This window comes from Dryobates pubescens, chromosome 25 (assembly GCF_014839835.1).
Source record: "Dryobates pubescens isolate bDryPub1 chromosome 25, bDryPub1.pri, whole genome shotgun sequence".
In the NCBI taxonomy this organism is placed as follows: domain Eukaryota; kingdom Metazoa; phylum Chordata; class Aves; order Piciformes; family Picidae; genus Dryobates; species Dryobates pubescens.
The window spans coordinates 9,865,149-9,881,676 of NC_071636.1; the positions used below are offsets into that span (position 1 = coordinate 9,865,149).

The 16,528-nt window shown below is 41.1% G+C and overlaps 1 protein-coding gene across 1 annotated transcript in view; it reads left to right on the forward strand.

The window, feature by feature from the left end:
- Window positions 1–16,528, forward strand: part of TMEM132C (transmembrane protein 132C) — a 220,752-nt gene that overhangs the window by 104,565 nt on the left and 99,659 nt on the right. The window lies entirely within an intron of this gene.

A 16,528-nucleotide genomic window follows, 5' to 3' on the forward strand; every position in this document is an offset into this window, starting at 1 on the left:
GCCAAAATATTTAAAGAATACGATCATCCAGTACTTCACAGTTCACAGGGCATGTTTGCTGATGCTAACTGTTCTACATAAAGTACCCCATATACCTTACAGACACATGCTATAAACATGAGCTCCTGATGCTTAGCAGTAGATAGGAATCATCAGATAGGTTCCATGCTAGGTATTTACTGAGGAATCTGATACTAAGAGTGAAAAGGGAAGGGTGGGGGATAACATTTCTATATTTTATTGGAACCAATGCATAGAAAGCAAAACTCTCCTTCTGTATTTTATTAGAACCAGGAGTTTTGAAACCTTTAGGAATGAAACTTCCAGATTTTTTGCTCATTAGCTGATTAAGTTGGTCTCTTATCATACATCAGCACAGACAAGTTTCTTGGGTTTTTTGGGGGGATATTCTTTGTGTGATAGGTAATGCATGGACTTTGCCAGTGCTGCATGGTATACTCTTAACGATCTTAAATATGGCAGAGTGGTGTTTCTTCATGAAACTATTCTTTTTTTCCCCCCCTGGGGCCTGAACAATTCCCAAACCTTGTGTTTTTTGTTTACATTGAAGCAGAGGATTTTTTTCTGCTCTAACCCATACTGTCTCTGCTCAAGACATTTTTATGCAGGTTTTCAGACCTTGAAAACAGAACTCTTGTGTCAAGGCAGCAGTACCTGGCAATAACTCACTGTCCTGAGTGGTAGGACAAATCTGCACAGATATGCTGAGTTATTCCTGCACTGCTGTAGCCCATGATACCAATTCTTTGAGTTGTGCTGTGGCATAGCTGTGTGCCCAGAGGTCCTGGCACAGCTTGGTTCTGAGCTAGGAACACACCACAAGACAATGTGGCTCCATTCAACACATACAAAAGATTCCCTGGACTTTTTCCTTTGGTTGTTACTCAAATGATGATTCCTACCTCATGTTACTCAACCAGAACCTGAACTGTTAATTTATTGGTTTGGAAGAAATAACTCCACTTAAGTTTGTTTTGTGCACTAACTTTTTCCTATTGAAAACCAAAGCTGGAAAGATATCTGTTTCATTTCTTCTTAACTTTTGTGGGAGAAAATACAGAGGTAGTATCTCCAGGGACTGAGGATCAGTGTGTAAGTGATGAGCTAAAATAAGAGCCACTGATGTGTACTGCAGTTCTAAGTGGTTTGATGTTGTATCAGACTGTTTGTTACAAAACATTCCTGTTCTATAGCATTTCATTGACTCTCCCTCTTCCCTCTGCCTTGGTTTTCAATTAGCCACTCTGTAAGTGTGAAACACAAAACCAGAAAGCACTTTCCTCTGGAAATGTTGACAATGTGAGTTTCAAATCAAAATAGAATCAGTGGAAGTGAAACTGTTTGCTTAGGCATTTTTCAACCAGGCAGGCCTATTGCACTGTGGTTTTCAAGAGGAAAAAACCTTCTTAAATGTCACAACTGTCTCACTGGATTCACTGTTTTTCAGGTTGTTCAGTTTTAGGCTTTGCTAGATACTGGAATGAGAATGGAAGAACATAAATTTTTACTGAGCATAAGACAACCATATTGCTTGTCCAGGGCTTTGCATCAAAGATCTTCAAAAGTAAAGGTAATCTCAGTGCCTGAGGCTCTTCTCTAGTCCTTGTACTTACAATGCCTGTCACTTCTCTGCCCTAGAGCTCTTCACTAAGACTGAATAAAAAACTACAATACAGCTCTGAGGTCAGGCAGTGAAATAGGAACATGGAGAAATTGGGGCAGAGAACTACCTAAACCAGTTAGCACTTGTGCTAACTTTCACAATTTCCTAAGGAATATCAACCTTGGTGATTATTTTCAGAGGGGAATCCACTGCTGTGGAGAAGTTTTCCCAAGAATTTCACTTGAAGGACCGACACAAAAGTGGAGAACTTGGAAGGAAGCAAATGGCATCTCATTGTGTTTTGAACAGCAGAGATTAGTAGCATTATAAAAAATGTCTGTGGTTTTTGGGTGCCTCTATTTTAGACCACCCCCTGTGAAATGCTTTACAGGAACATGTGCACTCATGCCATGATTTCAATTTTATTAGAAGAACAGCAATAGCAGAATAAAATCTCTTGCCCAAGGCATATTCCATATGTTTCTTCTCAGTGCTTTATTTTTCAGGCCTGCAAGAGACAAATGCACTTATTCCATTAATAAAGCCTGGGACTTAAAGTGCAGTTCTACCCAGGAAGAAATAGAAATGTGAGGTTCTAAGTTCATTTTCCTTCAATAGCTTCTACACAAAATTTATTCTGAGTACAAAGAAAAAGGTGGTGTTATTTTTCAGAGCATGTGCCTGTAGGCCTCAGCCTTGTCTGTGGAAGCAGCCTTTTCATTCCCATATGGAAATCACAATAAGGAAGGCACAGAGCAGCTCATGTGCTTCCTTCTGCCTCTGCAAGGTGACTTCGTATTTTACTAAGGTTCACTTTGTTTACTGCTGCTAGGGAGCCTCATTTAATGTGTACATAGAAGGCAAACCCTCATAACCGAACTATACCATGAATATTCAGCTGATGGAATAAACCCCCAATTTTCCTGCTTTTCTTCCCTCATTCGACTCCATTCATAAAAAGTTTTAACGCAACTGTAGAAACACAACTTTGGTCTTTTAGACCCCACTCTCTTCCAGTAATGATTTCATAACCTCCCAGTCCTGAACTCTCTGCCTTATAACTAAAAAGTAAATCTCCTCACTACCACTCACATGATGGATTTATTGCCTTTGTGAACCTCGCATTACCCTTGGTATTACTGCAGCTCAGCTCCCAGTCCCTGTTTTTACCAGAAGCTTTAGACAAATGTCATTAGCCCATAGAGGATCCAGCATGCACTGGGGAAGATGCATTCATCCTGGGGCCTTAGGCTTTGTGAATAGCAGAGGTATAAATACAGAATAAAAAATAGGTCATTGGTTTTCCAAATGCCACTCTTGCAAGCAGAGGCTGGGAAATTCCACATAGAAGGGCTGCAGAAAAAGGCAAAAATAAGTATCTGTTCCCAAATAAATTCCAAAGTGCTGAAGAGTTTTGGAGGGTTGATAGGGGAAGTCATTGTTTTGAGGGGAGAATAAGGAATAGAAGCAGGTGGTGGGGTGATGTTTGTTTTCTGAATCAATTGCAGCAAACCCTTTTTGAAAATCACCAATATAATAGGATTAGGGTGGCCAAGGTTCTGAAAAATCAGTAAAATTGGATTGAGAGAGCAGGTTGGTAGTGAAAGACTAAATTAGAAGATGACTAAAAGCATACTTTAGTAGCTGTATTTCAGCTGGCTGATGAAGAAGCCGATCCTGCAGCCATCCCTGTATATCAGATGTATCTGCTTGGTGCAGTCTATCTCATTTTCTTCTGCCACTTTTTATATGCTGAAAAGATCACCTTAAAATACCATAAATAGGCAGAAAAGAGTCTCCCAGCATATGACATAAAATGAAGTCAGAGATGGTCCTGTGGACGTGTGTGCTATGGCTGGATAGCTCAGTATTACACCACCACGGTGCTGGTTTCTTGCAAGGCTGGCACGCTTTCTGCATATTAACTGCTTTGTTTTGTGTAATGCAACCATACTGTTAATATTTATTCAGCTTAGTGGTCCTCCATGCTGAAAATTAGCACCCGCTTTTCCTCTCCATGACAGAAGCAACACTTCTGTGGCATTGTGATAAATTTTCAGCTCCAGGTGTGCATAGATAATACCTGGACATTAGGTAGTTTGATCTAAACAAAATTAGGGCTCTCCCAGCAATTCATGATCTATGTTTTTCTCTTCCCTTTTCTTTTAACAAACCCTTTTTGGGTATAAACTCTCTAATAATGCTTCAGTATGACAGCAGAGCAGAGCTTCTGGCTTTTTTCTTGAGGCTGCAATATCTACTGATAATGATGCCATGGTCCAATCTCCGGTTTTATCTAGGTTACTGTATCACCTATTTGCTAGAAGTGTACTCACACTGACATGATTTTATTTACATTAAATTGAGTACTGCAAGCATTAAAGCAGAGTATGTAATGGGTGCAGATGAGCTAGCTTTGGTGCAGAAGTGTTATAATTGCGTTTATGTGGTGTTTTCTGATATTGTAGACATTGCAGAGAGCTAGTAAGTATTCCCAGCTTCAAGTTTGTGGGGACACATGAAATGGAGCAGAAGAGTAGAAGACATAGTGGTAGATGGAAAGAAGGTACTGTAATTTTGAGACAACTTGAGTACTAAAGGCCTGAACTGATTATCATTCACAGCAAGGCAGAAACAGAGCAAGCCTGGAGTTTTATCTGCATGAAACTTCTGTCACTGAGAAAAGACTTAGTACCTGATGACCGGACTTGCCTCTTTGAAGTCAGTAACATGAGCTGTGTCCGACCTAGAGGACAGGAGATCGAGACCATCGACGTCTTGCTTGACTGAAATATGTGTGAAATTTTGTAGAAAGATCTGTGAGACTTAGTAATTTGTCTCTCCCCTGGGAGACTTCAAGTGTGAAAGGGTCTGCTGCTCACAAAAAACTAAATGTATAATTGGATGATCATCTGATGAAATCAAAGTGAAATTGCTAGCAGCCTTCTTCCTGCCCTCTCTGTGTTTTTCTAGCATTAACACTCTAGCTTTGTCACCTCTGATCAGGAAAAGATAAATCCTTCCTTTTGCAAGGAGCAGAAACACATTCCCTCAGTACACAGAATAATGGCCTCTTCTGTATATTATTCATATTCCTCTCTTTGTACTTGTCATTTCTCTATAGCCTTGGTTGTTGTATACCTCGTAACTCTTAGTGGTTTTATCTAACGCCTTTCAAGTAAGGAATTGAATGGCTTAGGAGATGGGCAAAGGTTTGCTAAGGCATAAGACTGGTGTGTGTAGAGTCCAAGTCCAGTAACACCACTGTGGCTGCTGAACAACCTCATCATCTTGCTGGTAGATAGGGATGAGTGCTAAAACATCCCTTGCAATGACAGGCTTCTTGTTACTGTAACAAGAGGATACCTGTAGACCAAGTTTTTCTCTCCTATTTCTAGATATGCTTTGAAGAATAACATAGAAAAGGAGTGAAGGATCACTGCAAGCCCACACTGCTTTCTTTAAAAATTCCTTCTTGGCCCAAAAAACAACATGCAGAAACTTTTCCAGTCCTGAGCATGTGAAATTTATTAATTAGGTGCTCCTAAATTAAAAGAGAACATCAGGAGGTTGTGTGAATTATAACTGCTTGAACCATTAGAGTGTACTCAGGACATTTCCAACCTTATCTCCACAACTTAAGACCCTTGTCTCTAGGGATGACTATAAACAGAAATTGCATGGGAGGTTGGAGATCTTAGGAGGACATGAGGACATGACTGATGTCCTGTAGCAGCACTTCAAGTCTGATTGCAGGGGATGCTCTGTGTGCGTGCTCACCTCTCCATGCACGCGCTGCTTTACCCACCCATTCATTTTGAATGTTGTTATGCTGATACAGACGGTGCTGGGAGTAGCTGCTTCAGCATTTTCAGAAAGCAAATCCTCTGTTGCTGCCCAAGCCTGTGCAACCCTAAATCAGGTGCTTGTGTTGTGCCCTGTCATATGCTATTTAGGTCTGGTGCGTTTCTGCTGCATCAAGCTGAACCGAAATGATTTTCATCCCTGCAGTTAGTAGCCGGCTGCAGTTGGATGAATTGAAATGACTTTTGGGGAGAGTCCTCGAGGGGGCAAAAAAAACCCAACAGACTCCCCACGACATGTGACTCATGTTGATTTGCAGTCCTCACAAAGAGAAGGAAGGAGCACAATGAGAGTTACAAATGTGTTGATCTATTTCATCTTGTGGGTGTTTTTTCTTAAGTATATCATGACCTTAATGCCTGCATCCGGGAACAAGCTGTTGCCTGTGGCTTTCACTGACAGCAGGTTTTCTTGTGATACATCCCATAATCCTCCTGCTGAGTCCTGCAATATGTGAAAGGAGCTCAGCAGTTTGTTGACCTCTCAAGACTTCATTCTTCATTCTGGCTTCTTGTTCACAGTTGTCCTTGGCCTCGGAAAAAAAAAAAAGGTTCCTTAAAAGGTCCTGCTGAAATGGTTGAAAGCCCAAGGGATCTGTTGTCCTTGGGCATGTCCAACAATGGTCATTGAGACAATATCAATGACCTAAATGGGCCTGGCAAATTGAAGGCGTCTAAATTAACTACACAGCAATAAACAGTGGATTTGGGGTTTCTAGTCTGCAGGCATCTGAATGCTCACTCCTAAGGTATCCTCATCTCCATGCAAAAACTTCTCATCCTGTTAAAAATGGTAAATGGTCCATGATTGAAAAAGTGTCAAGTCATACTTCTATGTGGATTGCACTTCTTATTCCCTTCCTTTCTTACTGGTAGCTTTCTATAAGAAAAGATAGGCCATGTGAAAGATAGCCTTGACAACCCCCCAGCAGAGGTCAGGGCTGGTTGAGATGCTCTGCAGCAGTAATTGCTGGTACATTGGATACTTGAGCCTGGAGTAAGACAAACCGAACATACAAAAGGGAAAACAACTTCCAGGTGGATTGCTGCCTGAGCTCTTGTATCTAATCCTTTGTGTAACAGTCCCATGGCTGAACAGGCTCTTTTCTCTTACAGTCGATATTGATTCCTGGATTTCTGTAACAGGAACTGGATACAACTTACGTAATGTGGGGAGACTTTAAGGAGCTCCCTTTGCTCTGAGACAAGTCAGCTTTCTGACAGTGTATCCTAAAGCCAGAAAGAGGATGTCTTAAAGAGGGGCAGGTAACTGATTAGGAGGGACAGCAGCCAAAATCATGAAGTCAAGCCATAGTTTCTCCAGTAAGGAATTGTGTAGGAGTTGAGATAAATTCTTCGTTTAACTTAGCAAATAATTGTGGAGTGACTTGGCCATGAGTCCATACTTCTTGACATCAACTGTTATTGTATTTCTTGGCATTACATTTCTTTTGGAGAGCAAAATGAAATAAAATAAATACCTTTGCATTGTGATGTGACACAATGGCAAACCAAGGTCAGGTAAATAAGAAACTGAAGACCTATGTCTGGATCCAGGATGCCCTTTAAATGCAGCTAAAGGAAAAGAGGGATAGATGGGCTGGAATTAGAACTGTAACTCAGCAGTGACTCAGCTGGTTTGGTCACATTTCAAAATGAATGAGGAAGGTGAAAACAAATTTGAGAGAAGTGAAAAGGGAATATTTCAAGAGGAGATGCAGAGGTATGCAAAGCCAAGAGAAAGCCAAAGTGGAGGGAGAGACATAGAAAATACTAAGTGGAGAGAAACAAGCAAAATGATTGGGTTGGTTTATTTGTGTGAAATACTCTCTGTGTGTATCTTCAGACAAGTGCATACAGGTACCACCAGGTTTTGAGGTATTTCTTAAAGATTAGAAAATGATAACTGTGTCTCCATGCAGTCACTTCTGGGGGAATATTTTATTTTATTTTTTTAAATAACAAGGGAAACTGTAGGTGGATGATAGGAGTTTTCTATGTTACTTGAACTTCCTGAGCCACATCGCATCCACAATTTGTTAGCTTTGCTTTCTCACTCCCAAGCCACCTGAACTTCCACCAAGAGCCCAGCTGTGCTGACCGTGCCCACTAGCTTTGGCAGGCCAGGTGGTGACCCCATGGAAACCCATGTGTTTTTCAGGCATCTGTTCCAAGGCCCTTGAGGTCAGCAAGGGTATTTTTTGCTGACTTAACTGAAATCTCAGGGGCTTCAGATCTGTACCTAAATACACAAACTACCAGCACCTGCCTCAGGGCATAGGGATTTGTGCTATTGCTGGGCAAACTTAAAGCATGAAAGAGCCCCATTTGGAGGCTATAGCACAGATTGGTGCCAGCATTTACTAGATTAAGACTCAATTCATACATAAAAGCTTCAAGTTCTGTCTGTTGTATCCTGCAGACCATCTTTGTAGCATTTCTATCACACTCTTGCATGCAGATTACAACACAAGGTGTGCGTGTTCTGAAACAAAATTTAGAATAGCAGCAGTTGTTGTGCATCACAGTGATTAAATACAAGTCTGAGGATTATGCTGAGCAAATCAAGAACTGTTACCAAATGCTGGAGTCATTGTAGAGGGAAATAAAGGAAACATGTTGCCATAATTCTTTTTTTTATTCTGTGGTTATCTTTCTTAGTCTTTCTGCTTTGTTGATCACAGTTTTGGCACTCATCTGTGCCAAAAGGTTGCCCCTGGCTGGTGCTGCTCTCTACTCCAAAGAGGATGGAGGCAAGTATTATAGCACCTGCAGAGTCAGCAAATTGCCTGCTGTCTGGAGGACTTCTCCTCAAGGCAATGGTAAAATAGAATCATAGAATCAGTCAGGGTTGGAAGGGACCACAAGGATCACCTAGTTCCAACCCCCCTGCCATGGGCAGGGACACCTCACACTAGGTCAGGCTGGCCAGAACCTCATCCAGCCTGGTCTTAAACACCTCCAGGGATGGGGACTCAACCACCTCCCTGGACAACCCATTCCAGGGTTTCACCACTCTCATGGTGAAGAACTTCTTCCTCACATCCAGCCTGAATCTCCCCACCTCCAGCTTCATTCCATTCCCCCTAGTCCTATCACTACCTGATATCCTAAGAAGTCCCTCCCCAGCCTTGTTGTAGGCCCCCTTCTTGTAGGCCCCCAAAATGGTCTATCCTCGAGTCAACTGAAGCTAGAGTCAACAATTAGAGTACAAAAGAGGCAGAGCTTCATCTTGGGAATGCAGCACCTGATAACCAGCCTTTTCTTTCATCTTTCATACAAATAACTAATCTGATCTATAAAATTTGAAGCAATTATTTGACTGAATAGCTCCTCTTTCTTGATGTTTTAAAGACACTTGCCCCTTCCTGTGTCTAGCCGTAGGTCTTGGCAATATTCTGTTTCTAAAGGGAAAGGAAACGCAACCCTCGTAGCTGCACGGCTTACAGCAGAAGTGTATTTGTAACAGCTGCTGAAGGGGGAGTGCGGATGGGATTAAAAACACAAAGGGACTGCACGGGAAGATTACTTCAGGAAGTCACTTGGAGTCAAAGTAATAATCCTAATAACCACTGCAAACAGTAAGTATTTTCCTCAGCACCGCTATGGCTCTGCCAGCTGGAGGAATGTCACAAATATGCAGTTTAGAGATTTCTTTTTGTAATAATAAAAACTGCATGTAGTAGAGAATATAATCTCAAAGCATTTACTTATCTGAAAAGTGTCTCTGGTCCTAAAAAAAGAAATAGATCTGTGGAGGCAGTGAGCTTGTATTTAGCATGTGCAGCTAAATATGCACTCTGGATTCACCCCGGTAGGTTTTTTGTTTACTCAACACCCGTCTCTGTCCTTCTCTTCTGACCCTCTCTGCAAGCTTGTATTGGTGTGAGAGAGATGATTATTCCAACTCAGTTTTCAGTAGACAGCACAGTGTCCAATATTTCCTTGTATAAGGAATTTATAAATGAGTGTTCACTCAGATACTGATCCTGTCACAAAGGCTTTTCAGGAGATTTACCTAGATGTGATTATGTATCAACTTATTTCCTTGCAGCATCCATGAGATGGATCTTTGACTTGTACTCATTGGTTATTTTGAGTTTCACATAATAAAAGAGTCTTTCTACTAATTAACTCTTTAAGGAAATGGAAAGGGAAAGTCATGAGCTTCAAACTCAGACTGTCCCCTGGTCAGTTATGGTCAAGCAGAAGCTGGGAAGATTCCTTCCAAATGACTCTGGGAGCTGAGGCTTCATGGAAATTTGTGGGAGTTGCTGACAAATGCTATTTCCAAAGAAATTCTTGAGTCTTGGATTGGGGAGTTAAGAAAAGCTGAACTGGAGTTGTTTGAATTATTTTTCTTTTACCTTGGATCATCAGGTTTCTTACCTTGATACTGCTCTGATACTTTGAGCTGATAAGAGTGGTTTTGCCCTAAGTGGCCCCATAAAGCAATTAGCCAAGGCAAAGGGCAAGGACAGCTTTTGGTAGCCATTGCAAGAGCTCTGTTTTGTTTTGAGCTTGCGTCAAGTTTAAATACTCAGCCTCAGCAGTGGATTTGAGAACCCCTCAGTAACATCTGGGCTGAAATGTGATTGTTTCTCTGAAAGCAGGATGAGCTGGAGTTAAGTGCAGTAGCAGCTCTGTGACAGCTTCTGTGAAAGTCAGGAGTTTACAGTGTCTATCTTTGCTGGAGGCAGAATGTTAGCAGGTTGTAAATTCACATTGGGTTTCCTCTCTGCTTGGGAGACAAACCCAGGTTCTCTGTGTTCTCTAGTTCCCTCCTGCTTTTATTAGTTTGTGTTGTTTGGTGGGGTTTTTCAAATTCTTTTATCCTCCTGCCTTTCTTGTAATCCCTTAACTAGTTCTATTAATATTCAGTGCTAGAGAAAGCCGTTTTTGCCGTGAGGTATATTAGAAGGTTAAATGTCAGTCTCTGTAGCTTAAGTAGCAGTATCCAAGCTTCACAGAAAGCATCTCTTTTCCCTTTTCTTTTAAAATAAATCATAGGATACCAAATACCTCAGGAGGACTGATAATGCTAGCAAAGAGTTAACCAAAGAAATCAGTCCAAATTAAGGAATTCTGTGAGCGGAACATCCCAAAGCAGAGTTGATATCTTTTTTTAGGAGGGGGAAAAAAATAAAAAAGATATAAAAAAAAAAATTTCAGCTGACAGCATCCACCTCGTGCCTTGCAGCTGGGCTCTTCAAAGCTTCCCAAGGGATATGAAGCACCTATTGCCATTGAAAGGAGAGCTGATTTTCCTAGTGTCTCAGGGAATTTTAGTTACGTAAGAAACACTACAGAAGAATAGCTCCTGAGCAATTTTGAATCCCAGGATTCTTCACTGGCAATGGAAGGAATTTATATAGTTTTGATGGACAGTGAAGTCACCAAAATATGCAGGTTTGGGTAAGCTAAATTTATTCCAATTGTGCTGACGGAGGAAGTTTCGGAAATGCTGTGATCTGTCTCAGCTGCTTGCCAGAATTACACCTCTATTCCAGAAGCTGAAGTATTCTGGTTTGGAGATTCCTAGGAATTTGATTACTGCGTTTATACAATAAAAGAGTCAAATTTGGAGTTTTGTTTTGGCATGGCTTTTGTTTTTTCCTTCCCCCTGCCCTCCTTCCCTCCCCTTTGGAAGGTATTTCAAATAGACCCGCATTCAAAGAAGTGAAAGGAGAAGGGGAAGGAGTGAAAAGGACTAAATACCTAGAGATTAGCTCTTTTGGCATTTTAAAGGATGTTTACCCTTTCTTTTACAAAAGCTGTTTCCCAAAGGCCTTTTCTTGGATACTCCATGAGAAGGAAAATGCCTGGTGGAGAAGGATGCTCTGAGAATCAAGATCCTCGCTTTTATGATGATTAGCCCGTGTTGTATATCTAGAAATCAAAGAAAACAAAATGCTTACATGGATGCCCCTTCAGACTGGCCTTCTTAATAGGAACCAAATCTGCCATACTACTATTAACAGTAATTTATTACCTAATAAATTTAGTACCTAAGTTCCTCAGCTGAGGTGGGACTTCCTTTTGCCCTTTACCTGTGCATATAGCTTGTAAATGAAAACCTCCACAGCAAAGAAGTGGCCATGTGAAACACAGGTGGAAATCTCCTTGCTCGGGTAGGATGGAGGCAAACAGGGCTCCTGTGGCTTGTATGGAGGCATGCAGGAAGCTTGGAGCTGATACCTGATCCCCCATATTCCCTCAGCAGAGCCATAGCCGCTTCATCACACTTACTCAGTCTGCCTATTTTGCAAATTAAAGGAGCACATTTGAAAGGTCGACATGCCTAACCAGGTCATGTTCTTCTGTTCTGCTTTTGGCTTCTCAACTAAGGCCAGCAACAAGGCTTTTAATGAATATTGCTTTGCCAGGCAGATGTCTGTCCTGTTCATTCAGAGCTATGGTGAGATCCAGCAACTCATTTCACATAGCAAGATGAAAGGAAAAAGATTTACTTAATAAAACAAATCTTGCTTAATTGCTGTGGTTAGTCTCCTGCCTGGGTTTTATGGGTTCCTGCAGCTGGCTTTAATCTCCTGATTTACTCTAGGAACAAAGAAGGAAAGGAGTGAACTTAAATCATGACAGGAAGAAGTTGAAATCTTTTTGGCAGAACTTGGGAAGGTTAGAGACTTACTGTAAAGTGCAGCCCAGAAACAGGCCACCAGGGTTTTAGGAGACACAGTAAAATAATTTCTTACAATGTGACCTTTACAGTCAGTAGTGTCACAGGCTTCTGCAAATGGAAGGTTAGCTGCAGGAAACATTGAGGCTCCAGAGAAGACTGACCAAAAGGGGTCACTATTTGTTAAGTTGAAACACCAACTTAACAGATACAAGCAGGCAAGGATTTACGGGTGGAAATGCAGAGGATTTAGCACCAGCATCCACTCCCTTGCCTAGTATAGTGTGGTGCGGTGTGTCCACACTCGGCTCATGTGACCCAGCTGCTGCCTTGTAGCTAAGCTGGTCTCCCCCAAGGTAGACTGAGCCTGCATCTGTCTCAAATACTTGCATTTCCAATAATTCCTATGAAAAGGCTTCTAGCACAGTGGTTTGGACAGCAGACATGAGTTGAAGAGACTGTAGAAAGCAGTGGTCACAGATCTCAAACCAGACTGCTCTGAGCTCAAGTACAGCATGCCAAGAATAGTGTGCTAGTTGTGGGGAGCACAGGAGATGCAGAGCTAAGTGTAACCCTTGGAAAACACCCAGGAGCCAGCAGGTTTTGTGTCTGGAAAACCATTTCAGATATTACAAAACTCAGTGGTTATAGGAATTTAGTACTGATTTGGCTTTTTATTCTTTAGTGCAGTTTTGCCTACCTAAGCTGCTGTGTAAGCTTTCCGTTGGAGTGCAGTTTGACAATATTGTAACCCACATAAGAGGTACCTGCTGCTGCGGAGTGTATTGCCCTGGTCCTCCACTCCTCACTTCATGCTTCTGCACTTCCTTGGCACTGACATTGCTGTTTATCTCATCTTTTAAGTGAACCATACAGGAAGCTAAATCCTCCACTGATGAGCACTACCATCCTAGCTTGCCGGTGAGTCAGCCAGACGTTCGTGCCAGTCTAAAGGCAATTAAGGCCCTGTACAGCCAGGGACTTCTAATCAGCTTCAAGTGTTGTTAGTTTACTTGTCATTTCAGATTCTTCCTTTCCTGGTAAATTACTTACCTGTATCACAGCACACCCAGACAAAGCAGTCCTGCATGCATCTCTGCTTTGAGATGATTTTAGCTGCAATAAGAGAGGTGGTGTTCTCCAGGATTAGCATACATCAGCAAAAATCATACAGCATGGGAAGAACTTATGGACTACTCAGAGGTCCACCCTCTCTATACCACTGCTGCAGGTGGCAGAACCCTTACATTGCCATAGCAGTTAAGCAAGATTAAGATTTAAATATGAGATTATAATTTGAGATCCTGAAGTCCTAAGTCACATCTTCAGCTCTGGCTGTTGCTGATTCAGTTGCCTCTCAGTTACTGTCTTTAGTAACTGTGGGGTATTACGTCTAAATACTACTGAGATGTCTTGCAGCACTTTGTGCACAGTAAAATGGAACAGCTAGAATTTCTTCTGTAGTTGATCAAGATGTAATGTATTATTTAGAAACATCCTTCCTAAGTTTGACATGTTAAGAAGACATGGTGCTAAATGGAAATCTTTGTATACAAGTGAAAGGTTCAATCTGGAAATGAAATATTTGCTTGGAAACTGCACACTAACACAAATGCATTTGCTATGAGATTGTGTAAGTGAATGTTTTTACTTGATTTTGACAAAAATTCAGTAATGATTTCTAGGTAAGCAATTGGAGACTTTTCCTGCAATGTCTTTGAGATGTTGCTTGTTCTGAATGCCGGCAAAGTGGTTTAACTCTCCATTTGAGAGATTTAGAGAGAGTTATTTTGAGACAAGGCTGAGGCAGAGATTTCTTGTGCCGTGAATTAACCTTAGAAGTTCAAGCAAGAGAAGTCTTTCACTGTTCTGGTTACCATGTGTTCATAAAGCTTCTGAACCCCATTCAGATGAATTCCTGGAAGCTGACCTCTGGTATTCTGTGCTATTCTTAATGATGGTCTTTCTTTCATCTTTCCTTTGCAAGGTCTGCTTTTGTCAGAAGATCAAAAACTCTGCTTAAGTTTCAGCACACAGACAATCAAACTCAACTAAATGAGCTGCTGTCCTTAAGTTCTGTGCATATGTAGGTGATTTGCTTAGCAGGGTTTGTGTTTAGATTCAGAAAGAGGAAAGGGTGTTTCTTGTTACCGGGCAGCAGGGTTGGGGTCTTGGTTTAGTTACTGCTACTGTGGAGAGCATGTAGCTGAAATGACAGAGGTAATTTAGTGCCACCCACTGAAAATACCATTACTGTCTAGAATAATGTTGGAGAGGAAGATTTTAACTCCACTTTAGAGTGGAAATCGCAGCTGACAATATTGGCTGATGGATACTTCCAGGTTGCAGAGCCATGCAGAAAAGCCTCAGTGTGAGGACGCCTATCTACATGTAAATAAGCAGACATGGCTAAGAGGAGAATTTATCAGTTGGAGAACCACACATGAAGGAAATCTGGACTACTTCAGCTATTTGTCATCTCCATTTATTGTCACTGTACCTGCCTCCTGCCTCCCTTAAGTAACCGTGGTAAATGTAGATATACTGCATAGATCAGGTGGGTAAATACAGGAGACTGTCAAACACTTTGGCTGCCAGGTCCTCAGTATCAGGATTTGTTGAGGTAGTATAACTTAGAAGTGTTTATGTACAAAGTTTGCACTATTGATTTAAAAATTAATATTTAATCACAAGCATGCAACAAGGTCAATGAATCTTTGGTAGGGAATTAAATAGACTTTTGCTTGCCAGCACTCAAACACTAAGTAAATAAAACTGTAAGTGAAAACTTTGTAGCGTATGCATGCAGACTGCCTTTAAAAATGTATGGGGCTCAGTTCTGATTCATCCATTGACCTTGTTACATAAAACTCAATGCCCTTTTTAGAGGCAGAGTTGCAAATTGTGCTTCTGCATATTTATTTAGGAAGGTCAATCTTCTGGGTGTTCATACCCTAATTCCAGTGCTAAGTGCAATCACAACATTGATTTTTCTCACTAAACATAACCTACTTTACCCTGGGATGGAATTTTTTTTTTTAATGGGCTTTATATAATGGCATGTGTGAAAACCACTCAACTTAATGCCCCAAACTGTAGTTAATTAACAAAATGGCATCGTAGCCATGGTCTTTCATCCTCTGGCAGTGTATTTTACCACTAACCTTGGCCATACAAAATGTCCGTCCTAATTAACAAGAGTCCAGGTATTGACTCTGTCAAGTTACATGGTGGGAAGAGCAATTTGCAACTGCTGACAAAGTTTAATTCTGTTGAAAATCTGAACATGAGGAAATCCATTTTGACTAATGTTATGCCAGTTCAGAGCCCAACTCAAGGAACAGCTGAACAAAGTAGTTAAATGATCGTTTTTAACTTCTCTGTAGTTGGTAAATATCAATAGCCTAAAATACATCAAAGTATGTCCTAAAATATGTACTACCAAAAACTTCCTGGTGGATTTATACAGATTTCAAGTCAGATGCTAGTGTTTCCATATTGATGAGGTGTTTATTTATTGATCATTTGTTTGAACTGCAATATGCTGGAAAACTTAGTGGGGCTTAGATCTTCAATGAGTCTTCAGCAATGGGTTAGATTCTCCCTTTACTTTTTCTGTTTTCTGAGTAACTCAGCTGAAGACATTAGAAACTCATCAGGTTTGTGCAGAGGAAGAGAGAAATCTGTGAAGCTCTGGCGTGTTTCATGTTACAAATGTGAGAATTAAGCACTTGTGGTTTTGTACTAAGAAACACCTCTCCTTTTCAAAACCTTACATTGTGTTTGTCTCACTGCTGAAAAACAGCAACAAGAAGACAAGTACACTCTCAGTCATTTATCACTGTTTTTTAAGTGTTTTAGTGTCTACAGATGCAAAAAGACCCTTCCTCCCCCCCGCCTGGAATTTAGTTGCTGAGCCTTAAATGTCAAGAAGATATCATCATCTCATTAGGTGATGATTTCTGCTCAATAACTAACATTTTGTGTTGCATAAGTATTTAACTATTTTTTTTTCTCACTGTGCTTTAGCCTCTTTGCTATGGTGAAAACAGTTTCTGCTGAGTAAAGGCTACAATGGCTGTACTCTGATGGTGTGAATTTAGGCAGCCCTTTCTTTCTCCATCTGATGCTGATGCCAGGCTCCTCACCGAGCCATGACATTTATAGTTGGCATCCTGGTCCCCACATAACTCATCATCTTGTGTGAGTAGGGAGGGTTGGTGCAATTTTGTCCCTCATTGTCTTCTGAAGGGAGAAGCTGTGTTGGTATCTGTAGTTCTCATTCCTGGTTAAACGTTCTGCACCCAAATAGCATTTTTGCTGGGAGTCCTTTATGCAAATCTTCCTTAATTAAGCAAGTGCTCTTTAATTAACCCTCCATACAGTTATTGCTGCTAATAG